The 13,564-nt window shown below is 35.0% G+C and overlaps 1 pseudogene; it reads left to right on the forward strand.

The window, feature by feature from the left end:
* The first annotated feature begins 215 nt into the window (after positions 1-215).
* The window catches only part of LOC144238948 (olfactory receptor 2D3-like), a 26,743-nt pseudogene continuing 13,394 nt past the window's right edge, over positions 216-13,564 (forward strand).

Below are 13,564 nucleotides of genomic sequence, written 5' to 3' on the forward strand. Positions count from 1 at the left end.
TGTTGTTGAAAAGCAACTGCCTGATTCTATCTTTCCCTCCTTTGTCAGCCCTTCAGTTTTCGTTGTTTCTTTCAGCTTACTTTTGTTCCACCATCTCCCACTGAATAGACAAGTGGCTGGAAGGAAAACAGGAATCTTGCTTTGAGGAATACCATGAAGAGCTCCGTACTCTAAGTGTTCTGTGGGTCTAGGAGATGTGAAGGAATCAGGACCATATGGTACACTGTTCTAAGAAACCTGGCAAGTGCTGCCTCATACCCCCTGGTGAGTTAGGGCAAGAAGGCGGAGAGTGAGGCCAATTACAATCAGTGTTGTGCTTCTTTGAGTCCCTTCTTTGAGTTCTTTGAAGAGGATACTAGCCCTCACTGCTGGTGCCATCACACATACACTCCATACTGCGGTATCCTTCACATAAAAGTCAGGCATGGTCAGTTCACAAAATACCCAGCCTTGGTCAGTATCCAGTTGGCTCAGTACCTACTCTGTGACATCTTTTGTTACTGTGAAAGATTTGGTGGCCATGAGGGTAAATAAATAAGAATATTAAATACTTCAGTGAATATATCTGCAGTGTGTGGATTTCTGTGTGTTTATGTAAGATATTGTGAAGCTGAGAGTGAGCAAGTATATGTAGCATGTGATATGTATATATGACAAGGAGTGATGCAATGTACACAACCGTGTATATGTGAGATACAGTCACTAAGAGAAGGTATCTGGAAAGGCCATATTAGTTACAGTGTTATTAGGGTCTCAGGATAAAAAAGATGTATTGTTGTGCCTTTGACTTGGGGACACAGCCAGACTTATAGATCTCTTCTTGTATTTCTTCCTTCTGCTTTTTCTCCACATCTCTAGGTTCCTGTCTTCTATGTTCAGCTTCCATTCCCTGATTTCTTCTAACTTCTATTCTCTTTATTGCATTTTCCTACTCTGAGCTTTTCTTCCTCTTTTTTAAAATTTATTTATTTATTTATTTATTTATTTATTTATTTACAAATAGTTTATTGTCAAGTTGGTTTCCATAAAACACCCAGTGCTCATCCCCACAAGTGCCTTCCTCCATGTCCATCTCCCCCCTCTCCCCCCACACCCATCAGTCCTCAGTTTGTTCTCAGTATTCAAGAGTCTTTCATGGTTGTCTCTCTCCCTTTCCCCCACTATTTCCCCCCTTCTTCTCCCCCTTGGTCCTCTGTTAAGTTCCTCCTAATCCTCCTATATGTGCAAACATGTGGTATTTTTTATCCAAATTAGATAATGAGACATTATTGTTTAATTAATTAGTAAAGTTGAAAAAGTTATATGAAATCTTTAGAATGTAAAAGAATATTTATCCCTGGCCTTCTTTGGAGTATAAACAGTACTACATTTCATCTTATTTACCTCTTTTTTTCACTCATTTATTGCTCTTCTGTTTGAAGTAGAACTGTACCTTCTCCAATTCAATTATACACATATGTACATAAATGTACAAATCCTGCCTTTAAAGTATAGAGAGATAATCATTCTTTAAATATGCTGTAAGACTCTACCTGGATGTTAAGTTTTTGTTGTGTGTTAAGAGGACATTATTTAATAGAATCATCTCTAGAAAGATAGAAAGATACACAAGACACACCCACACACACCGTATATATGAATCATACCCATCTATGTTATTTTGCAACTCACTTTTTTAACTGAACAGTGTGAGCAATGTCTTTCTATGGAAAATATAGATCTACTTACCTTTTAATGGCTTTGGGTTAAGGCATCATCATCATAGCAGCCATTTTTTAAAATGTTGTCAGACATAGTGTGAACGACTTTCCATTAAGTTCTCAATTTAATCTTTATATCCATATTATGAATTTGTGGTGTTATATCCATTTCCATTAGGAAACTGAGGCATAAAGGAACTAAATCAGTTGGCCAAGGCCACAGAACTAAAAATTGGGGAACAAGGATTCAACCATATGTCTGTATGAGTCACACATTTTTTACTGTTATCCATTTCTCTATATGGTATTGTATTATATTATATAGGAAAACAACACTTTTCAAAGTTTATTTATTTTGGATAAAAAAAGAGAGAAAGAGAGATAGAGAACAAATTGGGGGAAGGACAGGAGAGAGGGAGAATCCCAAGCAGGCTCAATGTGGACAGCACAGAGCCTGATGCAGGTCTCGAACTCAGAATCATGGGATCATGACCTGAGCAGAAATCAAGAGTTAGACACTTAACTGACTGAGTCACCCAGGTGTCCCAGAACACAATAATTTATTTAACACATTGCCTATTGTTAGACTGCAAGTTGTTTTCTTCTGTAAGCAATCCTATATGTGAATATCCTTTGAAACAAAATTTTATGCATACCTGTAATTATTTCCAAAATATAAAGTCCTAAGTATAGCATTGTTCAGAAAAAAATCAAGTCCATTTTGTAAATTTTTAATATTTTCAGATTGCCTTCCAAAGAGGTTTTATGAATGTACATGCCTACATTTTTCATATCTGTTTGCCTCATTCTGAAAAATACAGTGGGTGATTTCAATATATTTCACCTTTGCTAATCTAATGTGAGAGAAATAATAACTATTATTTTTTTAATTTTCTCTAAGTCAGGTTTTGGGCGTTTGCATTTCTTCTGTGAATTGCCTATTAAACATCCTGTTTGCATTATTTTTATTGGAATTCATCTTATTGATTTTTAAAAGCTCTCTGGTGTTATAGTTTCCTATTTGTTGCTTATATTTTAAATATATATGTTCTTTATTTAACCACTCATTGAAAAACTGTTTTATAATAAAATATACAAGGGTATATTTTAACCAACCAGGCTCAGTCGGTTAAGCCTCCGACTTTAGCTCAGGTCATGATCTCACGGTTCATGGGTTCAGACCCCACGTTGGGCTCTGTGCTGTCAGCTCAGAGCCTGGAGCCTGTTTCAGATTCTGTAACTCCCTCTCTCTCTGACCCTCCCCTGCTCATGCTGTCTCTCTCTCTCTCAGAAATAAATAAAACATTAAACAATTTTTTAAAATATACCAATGGTTATGGTTTTCATGGCACCCTTAGACAGTCCTTTCCCAAAGAAAGATGACAGAAACTATTCACTTACATTTTGTACTAGTAATGTCATAGTGTCTTTTGGTTTGTTTCATTTCACATTGAGACATGTAATCCATCTGGATTTGAGGGGAGAATGAGGCTTGATGTGAGAGTGTTTTGTCCAAACAGATAGCCAGGTAGCCTAACACTATTTTTAAATAATATACCTTTCTCTATTAAATTATCTTTTATCATTCAATCCCTTATATTTTTTTTTATTTGTATTATTTTTTGAGGGAGAAGAAGGGTATCAAGAGACTGGGAGGACAGAGAATCCCAAGCAGGCTCTGCACTGACAGCACACATGCGGGATTCAATCTCATGAACCTTGAGATCATGACGTGGGCCAAAATCAACAGTTGGACGCTTAACCAACTGAGCCACCTAGGCACCCCATTTCCTTTATATTCTTTTTTTTAAAAATTGTTAATGTTTAGTTTTGAGAGAGAGACAGAGATGGAGTGTGAGCAGGGGAGGGACAGAGAGGGAGGGAGACACAGAATCCGAGGCAGGCTCCAGGCTCTGAGCTGTCAGCACAGAGCCTGATGCAGGGTTCGATCTCACAAGCTGTGAGATCATGACCTGGGCCGAAGTCGGATGCTCAACCCAATGAGCCACCCAGGGGCCCCTCCATTTCCTTTCTATTCTTGAGTTTGATTCNGGGCTCGATCTCACAAGCTGTGAGATCATGACCTGAGCCGAAGTCGGATGCTCAACCCAATGAGCCACCCAGGGGCCCCTCCATTTCCTTTCTATTCTTGAGTTTGATTCTTAATTGGCTATTTTACTCATTGAGATGTTGATTTCTGAACTAATACAATATATATAACAAAATATAATAGTATATCTTAATATCAAATTAAATCTCCTACTCTCCCCAACACCACAGCTCCTTTCATTTTCATCTTTTCAGATGTTTTCCCCAGATATTTTCACATGCATTCTTCTGGATAAACTTCAGAATTATCTTCTGAAATATTCTATGAGAAATTCCTAGTGGATTTTGATTATAGTTGCATTTGATTTTTAGACTGTTTCTGGGAAGAATTTCTCAAAATATGTGTCCATGGAATAATCATATCAAAAGCATCAAAAATACTTGTTAAAAAGGCAAATTTCTTTGTTCAACCATAAACTTACTGAAAATTTCCAGAGCTCAGAAATATTTATTTTTGGCAAACTCTCACAGAGAGAATTATTAGGAACATTAATATATGAAAATCAATGATTTAGGAAGAAATGATACTTTATAATATTTAAATTTCTCACCTAGGAATTAGGTGTATTTCTCCATTTTTTCATGTTGATGTCTCTGTTCCTTACTAAAGTATAAAGAATTTTCCCCTGGTATTGATTTTGACCATGTTCTGTTAAATTTACAATTGAATGTTGGGGAGATGTTGCTGTTATGAATTGTATCTACATTTAATTAATTTTCTAATTCTCATTAATATATAAGAAAAGCATATACATACATACATATATATGTAAAACTAGTTTGTTTGCAGATTTCTTATTGTTTCTAATCAGTTTTCAGTAGATTTTATTAATATTTCCAGACAGAAAATAGAATTCATTTACAAATGATGATAGATCTACCATTTCCTTTACAATAAGAAATTATACATCTTAAAATTTTTTTCTACTGTTTATTTATTTTTGAAGGAGAGAGAGACAGAGCATGAGCAGGGGAGGAGCAGAGAGAGGGAGAGACACAGAATCTGCAGCAGGCTGAAGGCTCTTAGCTGTCAGCACAGAGCCTGATGCAGGGCTCAAACTCACAAACTGTGAGATCATGATCTGACCCAAAGTCGGGCACTTAATTCACTGAGCCTCAGAGGTGCCCCTCAATAATTACACATCTTAATTCTAGTTTCTATTTCTAATTTCTATTGCATTGACTAACTCTTTCAGACACCTTTTTCCAAACCCAGAAATTAATGTGAATGTTTCTAATATTTCCTTGTTGAGCATGATGCTAGCTTTTGATTTCAAATAATACATATTATCATAAAAAGAAGTATACTCTAATTCCTTCTAAAATGAAGTTCCTATTTTACTAAAAATGCTCATTTGAAATAAAAGATGAACTTTATCAAATGCCTTTTGCACCATCTACTGAGATGATTTTATTCTCATTTTTATCTTATGATAAAATGTTAATATGAAGAATTATTTTAATAAATTTACTAATATTGGTCTATCTGAGCATTCATGGAAAAATTCACCTGATCATGATGCTTTATTCTTTTGGAATACTGTGTTACCTTATATGCTTTTATTTACTTTACATTTTAATTCCAGCAGAGTTAACATATAATGTTATATTGGCTTCAGGTGTACAATATAGTGATCGAATAATTCTTTACATTACTCAGTGCTCATCATGATGTGTACTCTTAATTCCCTTCACCTATGTCATCCATCCTTCTACACACTAACCCTCTGGTAACCATCAGTTTGTTCTATATAGTTATGATTCTATGTTTTGATTTCTTTTTTAATTTGTCTCTTTGTTTCTTAAATTCTGCTTATGAATAAAATTACATGGTATTTGTCCTTCTCTGACTTATTTCACTTAACATTATACTCTTTAGGTCCATCCATCTTGTTACAAATGGCAAGATTTCATTCTTTTTTATGGATGATTAATATCACAATATATATATGTATATATATTTATTTTTTTATATTTTTTATTTATCCATTCATCTATTGATGGGCATTTAGGATGCTTCCATAATTTTATTGTAAATAATGCTGCGTAATAACATAGTGGTGCATCTATCTTTTCAAGTTAGTGTTTTTGTATCCTTTGGGTAAATACCTTGTAGTGGAATTACTGGATCATATAGTAATTCTATTTTTAAAAAATGTTTAATGTTTTCATTTATTTTTGAGACAGAGAAAGAATGAGCTGGGGAGGGTCAGAGAGAGAGGGAGACAGTAATCAAAGTGGGCTCCACACTGACAGCAGAGAGCCCAAAGTAGGGCTCGAACTCAGAAGCTGTGAGACCATGACCTGAGCCAAAGTTGGGCATAGCAACTGAGCCACCCAGGCTCTCCTGGTAATTCTATTTTTAATTTTTTGAAGAACTTTCATAGTATTTTCCACAGTGGCTGTGCCAGTTTGCATTGCCACCAATAGTCCACAAGGGTTTCTTTTTCTCCACATCCTTGCCAATGTTTGTTTCTTGTATTTTTTATTTTAGCCATTCTGACAGGTGTGAGGTGGTATCTCATCATGGTTTTGATTTGTATTTCCTTAATGATGAGCGATGTTGAGAATCTTTTCTTGTGTCTGTTCGCCATCTGGATGTCTTCTTTGGAAAAATGCCTGTTCATGTCTTATGTTCATATGGATTTACAGTGTTGAGTTGTATAAATTATTTACATATTTGGATACTAACCCTTTATTAGATATGTCATTTGTAAATATCTTCTCCCATTCAGCATGGTTAGACATAAAAGGCCTCCCTTGCCTCAGCAGACGTATCTAGAAAGATGTTGATGTGGCCAATGTCAGAAAATTTACTGCCTGTGCTCTTTCTAGCATTTTTGTGGTTTTCAGGTATCACATTTAGGTACTTAACCCATTTTGAGTTTAATTTTGTGTATGGAATAAGAAAGTTTTCTGGTTTTATTCTTTTGCATATAGTTGATCAATTTTCCCAGCACCATTTGTGAAAGGACTGTCTGTTTCTCATTCATATTTTTCCTACTTTGTTGAAGATTAATCTACCATATAATAATGGGTTTATTTCTGGGCTCTCTGTTCTTTTTCATTTCTTTATGTGTCTATTGTTGTGCCAGTACCATATTGTTTTGATTACTATAGCTTTGTGATATATCTAGAAATCTAGGATTGGGGTATCTACAGTTTTCTCAAGATTGGTTTGGCTATTTGGGTTATTTTGTGATTCTGATGAATTTTAGGATTATTTGTTCTACTTCTGTGAAAATTTCTCTTGGTATTTTGATAGGGATTGCATTAAACCTGTAGATTGCTTTGGGAAGTATGGATATTTTAACAGTATTTGTTCTTCCAATCCATAAGCATGGAATATCTTTCCATTTATCTTCAATTTATTTTATCAGTGTTTTATAGTTTTTAGAGTGCACATCTTTCACCTCCGTGGTTAAGTTTATTCCTAGATATCTTATTCTTTTTGGTCCAATTGTAAATGGGAATATTTTCTTAATTTCTCTTTCTGCTGCTTCAATTGTTAGTGTATAGAAATGCAACAGATTTCTGTATATAGATTTTGTATCCTGTGACCTTACTGAATTCATTCATCAGTTCTAATATTTTTTTGGTGGAGTGTTTAGGGTTTTCTACACATAGTATTATGTCATCTGCAATTAGTGAAAGTTTTATTTTCCTTACCAATTTGGATGCTTTTTATTTCTTTATCTTGTCTAATTGCTGTGGCTAAGACTTTCAGTACTATGTTGAATGAAAGTGGTGAGAATGGACATCCTTGTCAGAAGATCTTAGGGGAAAGCTGTCAGCTTTTCTCCGTTAAGTATAATGTTACCTGTGAGTTTTTCAAACATGTCCTTATTATTTTGAGGTATAGTCCCTCTAAACCTATTTTGTTGAGGGTTTTTTTTTTTATCATGAATGGATGTTGTACTTCGTCAAATACTTTTTCTTCATCTACTGAAATGATCATATGGTTTTTATTCTTTCTGATGTGATGTATAATGTTGTTTGGTTTGTGAATACTGAACCATCTTTGCATCACAAGAATAAATGCCACGTAGTAAAAGATTTTTAAATGTTTTGCTGGATTCAATTTCTAATATTTTGAGGATTTGTGCATCTATGTGCATCAAACATATTGGCCCTACAGTTTGCTGGGTTTGTAGTGTCTTTATCTGATTTTGGTATCAGGGTAATGTTGGCTTTATAGAATGAATTTGGAAGCTTTCCTTCCTCCTCTATTTTTCAAAATAGTTTGAGAAGAATAGGCATTAACTCTTCTTTAAATATTTGGTAGAATTCACCTGTGAAGTCATCTGATCCTGGACTTTTGCCTGTTGGGAGTTTTTTGATTATTGATTCAATTTCATTGCTGATAATTAGTCTGTTCAAATTTTCTATTTCTTCCTGATTTAGTTTTGGAAGGTTATATGCTTCTAGGAATTTTTCCATTTCTTCTATATTGTCTAAGTTCTTGGCATATAACTTTTCATATTCTCTTATAATTGTATTTCTGTGGTGTTATTTATTATTTCTCCTCTCTCATTTGTTATTTTATTTATTTGAGTCCTTTGTCCTTTCTTTTTGATAAGTCTGGCTACTTGTCAATTTTATTAATTTTTTCAAAGACCCAGCTCCTGGTTTCATTGATTTGTTCTATTGATTTTTAAAGTTTCTATATCATTTATTTCTGCTTTATTTTTATTGTTTCACCTCTTCTGTTGCCTTTAAGCTTTATTTGTTGTTCATTTGCTAGCTCCTTTAGGTGTAAGGTTATGTTGTTTATCTGATATTTTTCTTGTTTTTTGAGGTAGACCAGTATTGCTATAAACTTCCCTATTAGGAAAGGTTTTACTGCATCCCAAAGATTTCTAACATTTGTGTTTTCATTTTCTTTTGTTTCCATGTGTTTTTTTTTCTAATTTATTCTTTGATTTCTTTGTTAACCCAATCATTGCTTAGTAACATGTTGTTTAGCCTCCATGTATTTGTTTTCTTTCTAGATAGTTTATTCTGTTTGATTTCTAGTTTCAAAGTATTGTGGTTGGAAAGAGGTATAGTAGGACTTCAGTATTTTTGAAATTTTTAAGACTTATTTTGTGGCCTAATAGGTGAGGGATCTATCCTGAAGAAGGCTTCATGTGCACTTGAAAACAATGTGTATTCTTCTGTTTTAGGATAGAATGTTCTGAATATATCTTTTAGATCCATGTGGTCCGATGTGTCATTCAAAGCCACTGTTTCCTTGTTGATTTTAGGTTTGGATGATCTATCCAATGATCTATCCTTCCTAGTCTCTTGTTAAAATCGTTGTTTTTAAGTCTACTTTGTCTGATACAAGTACTGTTATTCTGGCTTTCTTTGCACTTTAATTTGCATGATAAATGCTTTTCCATCTATTCACTTTCTTTTTATTTTTAATTTATAAAAAAATGTTTTATTTACTTTGGGAACACCTGGGTGCTTCAGTTAAGTGTCTGATTCTTGATTTTGTCTCAGGTCATGATTTCAGGGTCTTGGGATCGAGTCCCATGTCAGACTTGTGCTGAGAGCTGGAGCCTGCTTGGGATTCATTCTCTTTCTCTCTCTTTTTTTCTTCTTTTCTCTCTTTCTGCCCCTCCCCCACTTGCTGTCTCTCAAAATAAATAAATAAACTAAAAAAATAATAAAATGCTTTATTTATTTTTGAGAGAGGGAGAAACAGGGTATGAGCAGAGGAGAGGCAGAGAGAGGGAGACACACAATCCTTAGCAGGCTCCAGGCTCTGAACTGTCAGCAGAGAGCCTGACACAGGGCTTGAACTCACGAATTCCAAGATCATGACCGGAGCTGAAGTCAAATGTTTAACTGACTGAGCCACCCGGGCACCCTCTGTTTATTTACTTTCATGTGAATATTCAGATCTGCATGTGTCTTCAGGTCTGAAATGAGTCTCTTGTAGACAGCATAGAAATGGGTCTTATTTTTTTTTTTAATCTATAATGTCATTCTATGTCTTTTGATGGGAGGATTTAGTCCATTTACATTAAAAGTAATTATTAATAGATATGTAGTTATTGTCATTTTTGTTACTTGTTTTGTGGTTGTTTTTGTAGTTTTTCTCTGATCATGTCTCTTCTTCTTTTTCATGGTTTGTTTCCTTTCTTTAGTGTCGTACTCAGATTCCTTTCTCTTTATTCTTTGCTTAGTGTTTAGTTATTCTTTGAATAACTATAGGCACTCTGCTGTACAGTATATCTCTAGGACTTACTCATTTTATATAACTGAAACTTGGTATCCTTTGACTAATACCTAATTTAACTAATAATTACCTCCTTCCCCAAGTGCCTGAGGCCGGCTCCNCAGTCTGATCTGGAATATTGTGAGGCCTGGTCAATACCAGCAGGCTCGTTTCCAACATGAGCCAGTAGCAGAAGGAGATACTAGTTTTTGTTTCTCATGGCAGGAGCTGTGCAAACGCTGCCATTTCCTTGCTGTGACTGTCATCCAGCGAGGCTGTTGCAGCTCCCAGCACCCAAGCCCCTGGCAATGACCACACCACTCTGCTTCTATGCATTTGACTATTTTATACAAGTGATATCATGTAGTATTTGTCCTTTGTTTGTTCGTTCTTTAACTCTTTGTCCTTCTGTATCTGGCTTACTTCAGTTAGGATAATGCCCTGTAGGTTCATCCATGTTGTCACAAATGGCAGGATTTCTTTCTTTTTTTAAGGCTGAATAATATTTAAATTGCTTCTATGTCCTGACTAGTATGAATAATGCTGCAATGAACATGAGAGTTCAGATAGTTCTTGATTTCAATTTCTTTGGACATATATTTAGAAGTGAGATTGCTGGATCATATAATAGTTATATTTTTAATTTTTAGAGAAACCTCCAAACTGTTTTCCATAATGACTGTACCAATTTACACTCCCACAAACAATGTTACAAGGGTTTTCTTTACTCCACATCCTTGTCAACACTTGGTACCTTCTGTGTGTTCTGTGTGTGTGTGTGTGTGTGTGTGTGTGTGTGTGTTAACTTTTTTATAATATGCCTTCTAACAGGGGTAATATAATATTTCATTGTGGTTTTGATTTTCACTTTCATGATGATTAGTGATGATGTGCAAATTTTCATGTACCTGTTGGCCATTTGTATATCTTTACTGGAGAAGTGTTTATTCAGTTTTCTTGTCCATTTAAAAAATTAGATTATTTGTCTTTTTGCCATTGAGTTGTATGAGTTCCTTATATTTCAGATATTAATCCTTTATCAGGTATATGGTTCACAAATCTTTTCTCCCATTTCATAGGTTGCCTTTTCACTTTGTTGATTGTTTCCTTTGCTGCACAAAAGCTTTTTAGTTAGGTTTTTTTTTTTTAATCTCACTTATCTATCTTGCTTTTATTACTTGTGCTTTGGTGTCAAATCCATGATCATTGCCAATTCTAAAACCCAGAAAATTTTCCCTATATTTTCTTTGTAGAGTTTTATAGTGTCAGGCCTTATGTTAAGTCTTTTCAGTTGACTTTTGTTTATGATGTGAAATAAAGTCTAATTTCATTCTTTTGCATGTGGCTATCCAGTTTTCCCAACACTTTTTATTGGAGAAACTGTCATCTCCTCATTGTGCCTTCTTGGCACCCTTGTCAAAGATCAATTGACCGTATATGCATAGATTTATTTCTATGTTCTTTATTATATTCCATTTGTCTATATGTCTGTTTTTAATCATTATTATACACCATAACAAACATATTTTCTTGTGAATATTTTCTGCAATTTAGGGTATTTATTTAGAATGGATTCCTAGAAATGTATTTAGAAATTTGGATAATATTTGGGGGTATTAGATGATGTTAGGCCTAGCGAACTCAGGAACTCCTAATATTAATATACTAATAATACTAATACTTATATATATATACTAATACTATATATACTATATAGTATATATATATATATATACATATTTAGTCCTGGTCATTCTTTTCCTTAGAGTTCTTTTTTATTTTTAAAGAGAGAGAGTGCTAACAGGGAAGAGGAGGTGAAGGGGAGAGAGAGAGAGAAAGAGAGAATCTTAAGTAGGCTCTAGCTCAACACAGGCTCCACCCAGGGCTCGAGCCCATAATCCCAGGATCATGACCTGAGCCAAAATCAAGTCAGACACTCAACTGACTGAGCCACCCAGGCACCCCTCTCCTTAGAGTTCTATAAAAGAAAAAAGAAATATGAAAAATAAGACACTGCTCTTTGTTAATTGCACTAGTCCCTAATGTCACTCAAATTCAGAACTCCGATAAGCCAGGATTGGGGTACTCAGTTTCATCTAAAGTCTTTCAAAATCTTCAACCTTCAATTTACAACTTGAAGAAGGGGACTTTGTCCACTTTATCAGTTCAGTCCCATGAAGAAGTGAGAAAATAGAACATGTACGACCTTTTAAAGCACAATAACCCTAGCCAGTAGTAAATAGGGACCAAGCAACACCCTAGAGTATCACAAATAAGATTCTTTCTCGTCGGGAAGAAAAGACTAATACAAAAGGAATATCTTCCTTCCCCATATTATTGAGAACTGGGTCAAAGTGTATGAATATTTAAATTTTAAAATATATTTGACAACATTTTTTCTAGAAAGATTGGACTAATTTTCCTACCCACTTGCATTGTACAAAAATGCCATTTTTTGTACAATAGTATTAGAATTATTTAGACTAAATAAATTAGAAATATTAGAATAAATATTCTACTTAGTATTGATTAATTAATACTAAAAATTCTATTTAGTATTAATTAGAACAACTTAGATAGAAAAACTAAAAATAGCCAATTTGACTTTATTTATTTAAAAATTTTTAAAATAGTTTATTGTCAAGTTGGTTTCCATATAACACCCAGTGCTCATCCCCACAAGTGCCCTCTTATATGCCCATTACCCCCTTCTCCTCTTCCCCCACCCCCCTCAGCCCTCAGTTTGTTCTCAGCATTCAAGAGTCTCTCATGGTTTGCCTCCCTCCCTCTCCCCAACTATTTTTACCCTTTTCTCCCCCATGGTCCTCCATTAAGTTCCTCCTAATCCACCTGTACGTGCAAACATATGGTACCTGTCCTTCTCTGCCTAACTTATTTCATTCAGCATAACACCCTCAAGTTCCATCCGTGTTGCTACAAATGGCCAGATTTCATTCTTTCTCATTGCCATGTAGTATTCCATTGTATAGATAAACCACATCTTCTTGATCCATTCATCAGTTGATGGACACTTAGGCTCTTTCCATGTTTTGGGTATTGTTGAGAATGCTGCTATGAACATTGGGGTACATGTGCCCCTATGCATCAGCACTCCTATGTCCCTTGGGAAAATTCCTAGCAGTGCTATTGCTGGGTCATAGGGGAGTTCTATTGTTAACTTTTTGAAGAATCTCCACACTCTTTTCCAGTAGGGTTGCACCCGTTTAATTCCTGCCAACAGTCTAGGAGGGTGCCCATTTCTCCACATCCTCACCAGCATCTGTAGTCTCCTGATTTGCTCATTTTAGCCACTCTGACTGGCATGAGGTGATATCTCAGTGTGGCTTTGATCTGCATTTCCCTGATGAGGAGGGACGCTGAGCATTGTTTCTGTTGGCCATCTGGATGTCCTCTTTGGAGAAGTGTCTGTTCATGTCTTCTGCCCATTACTTCACTGGATTATTTGATTTTTGGGTGTGGAGTTTGGTGAGTTCCTTATAGGTTTTGGATACTAGCCCTTTATCTGATATGTCATTAGCAACTATCT

This window comes from Crocuta crocuta, unplaced genomic scaffold (genome assembly GCF_008692635.1).
Source record: "Crocuta crocuta isolate KB4526 unplaced genomic scaffold, BGI_CrCroc_1.0 scaffold382, whole genome shotgun sequence".
Lineage (NCBI taxonomy): Eukaryota > Metazoa > Chordata > Mammalia > Carnivora > Hyaenidae > Crocuta > Crocuta crocuta.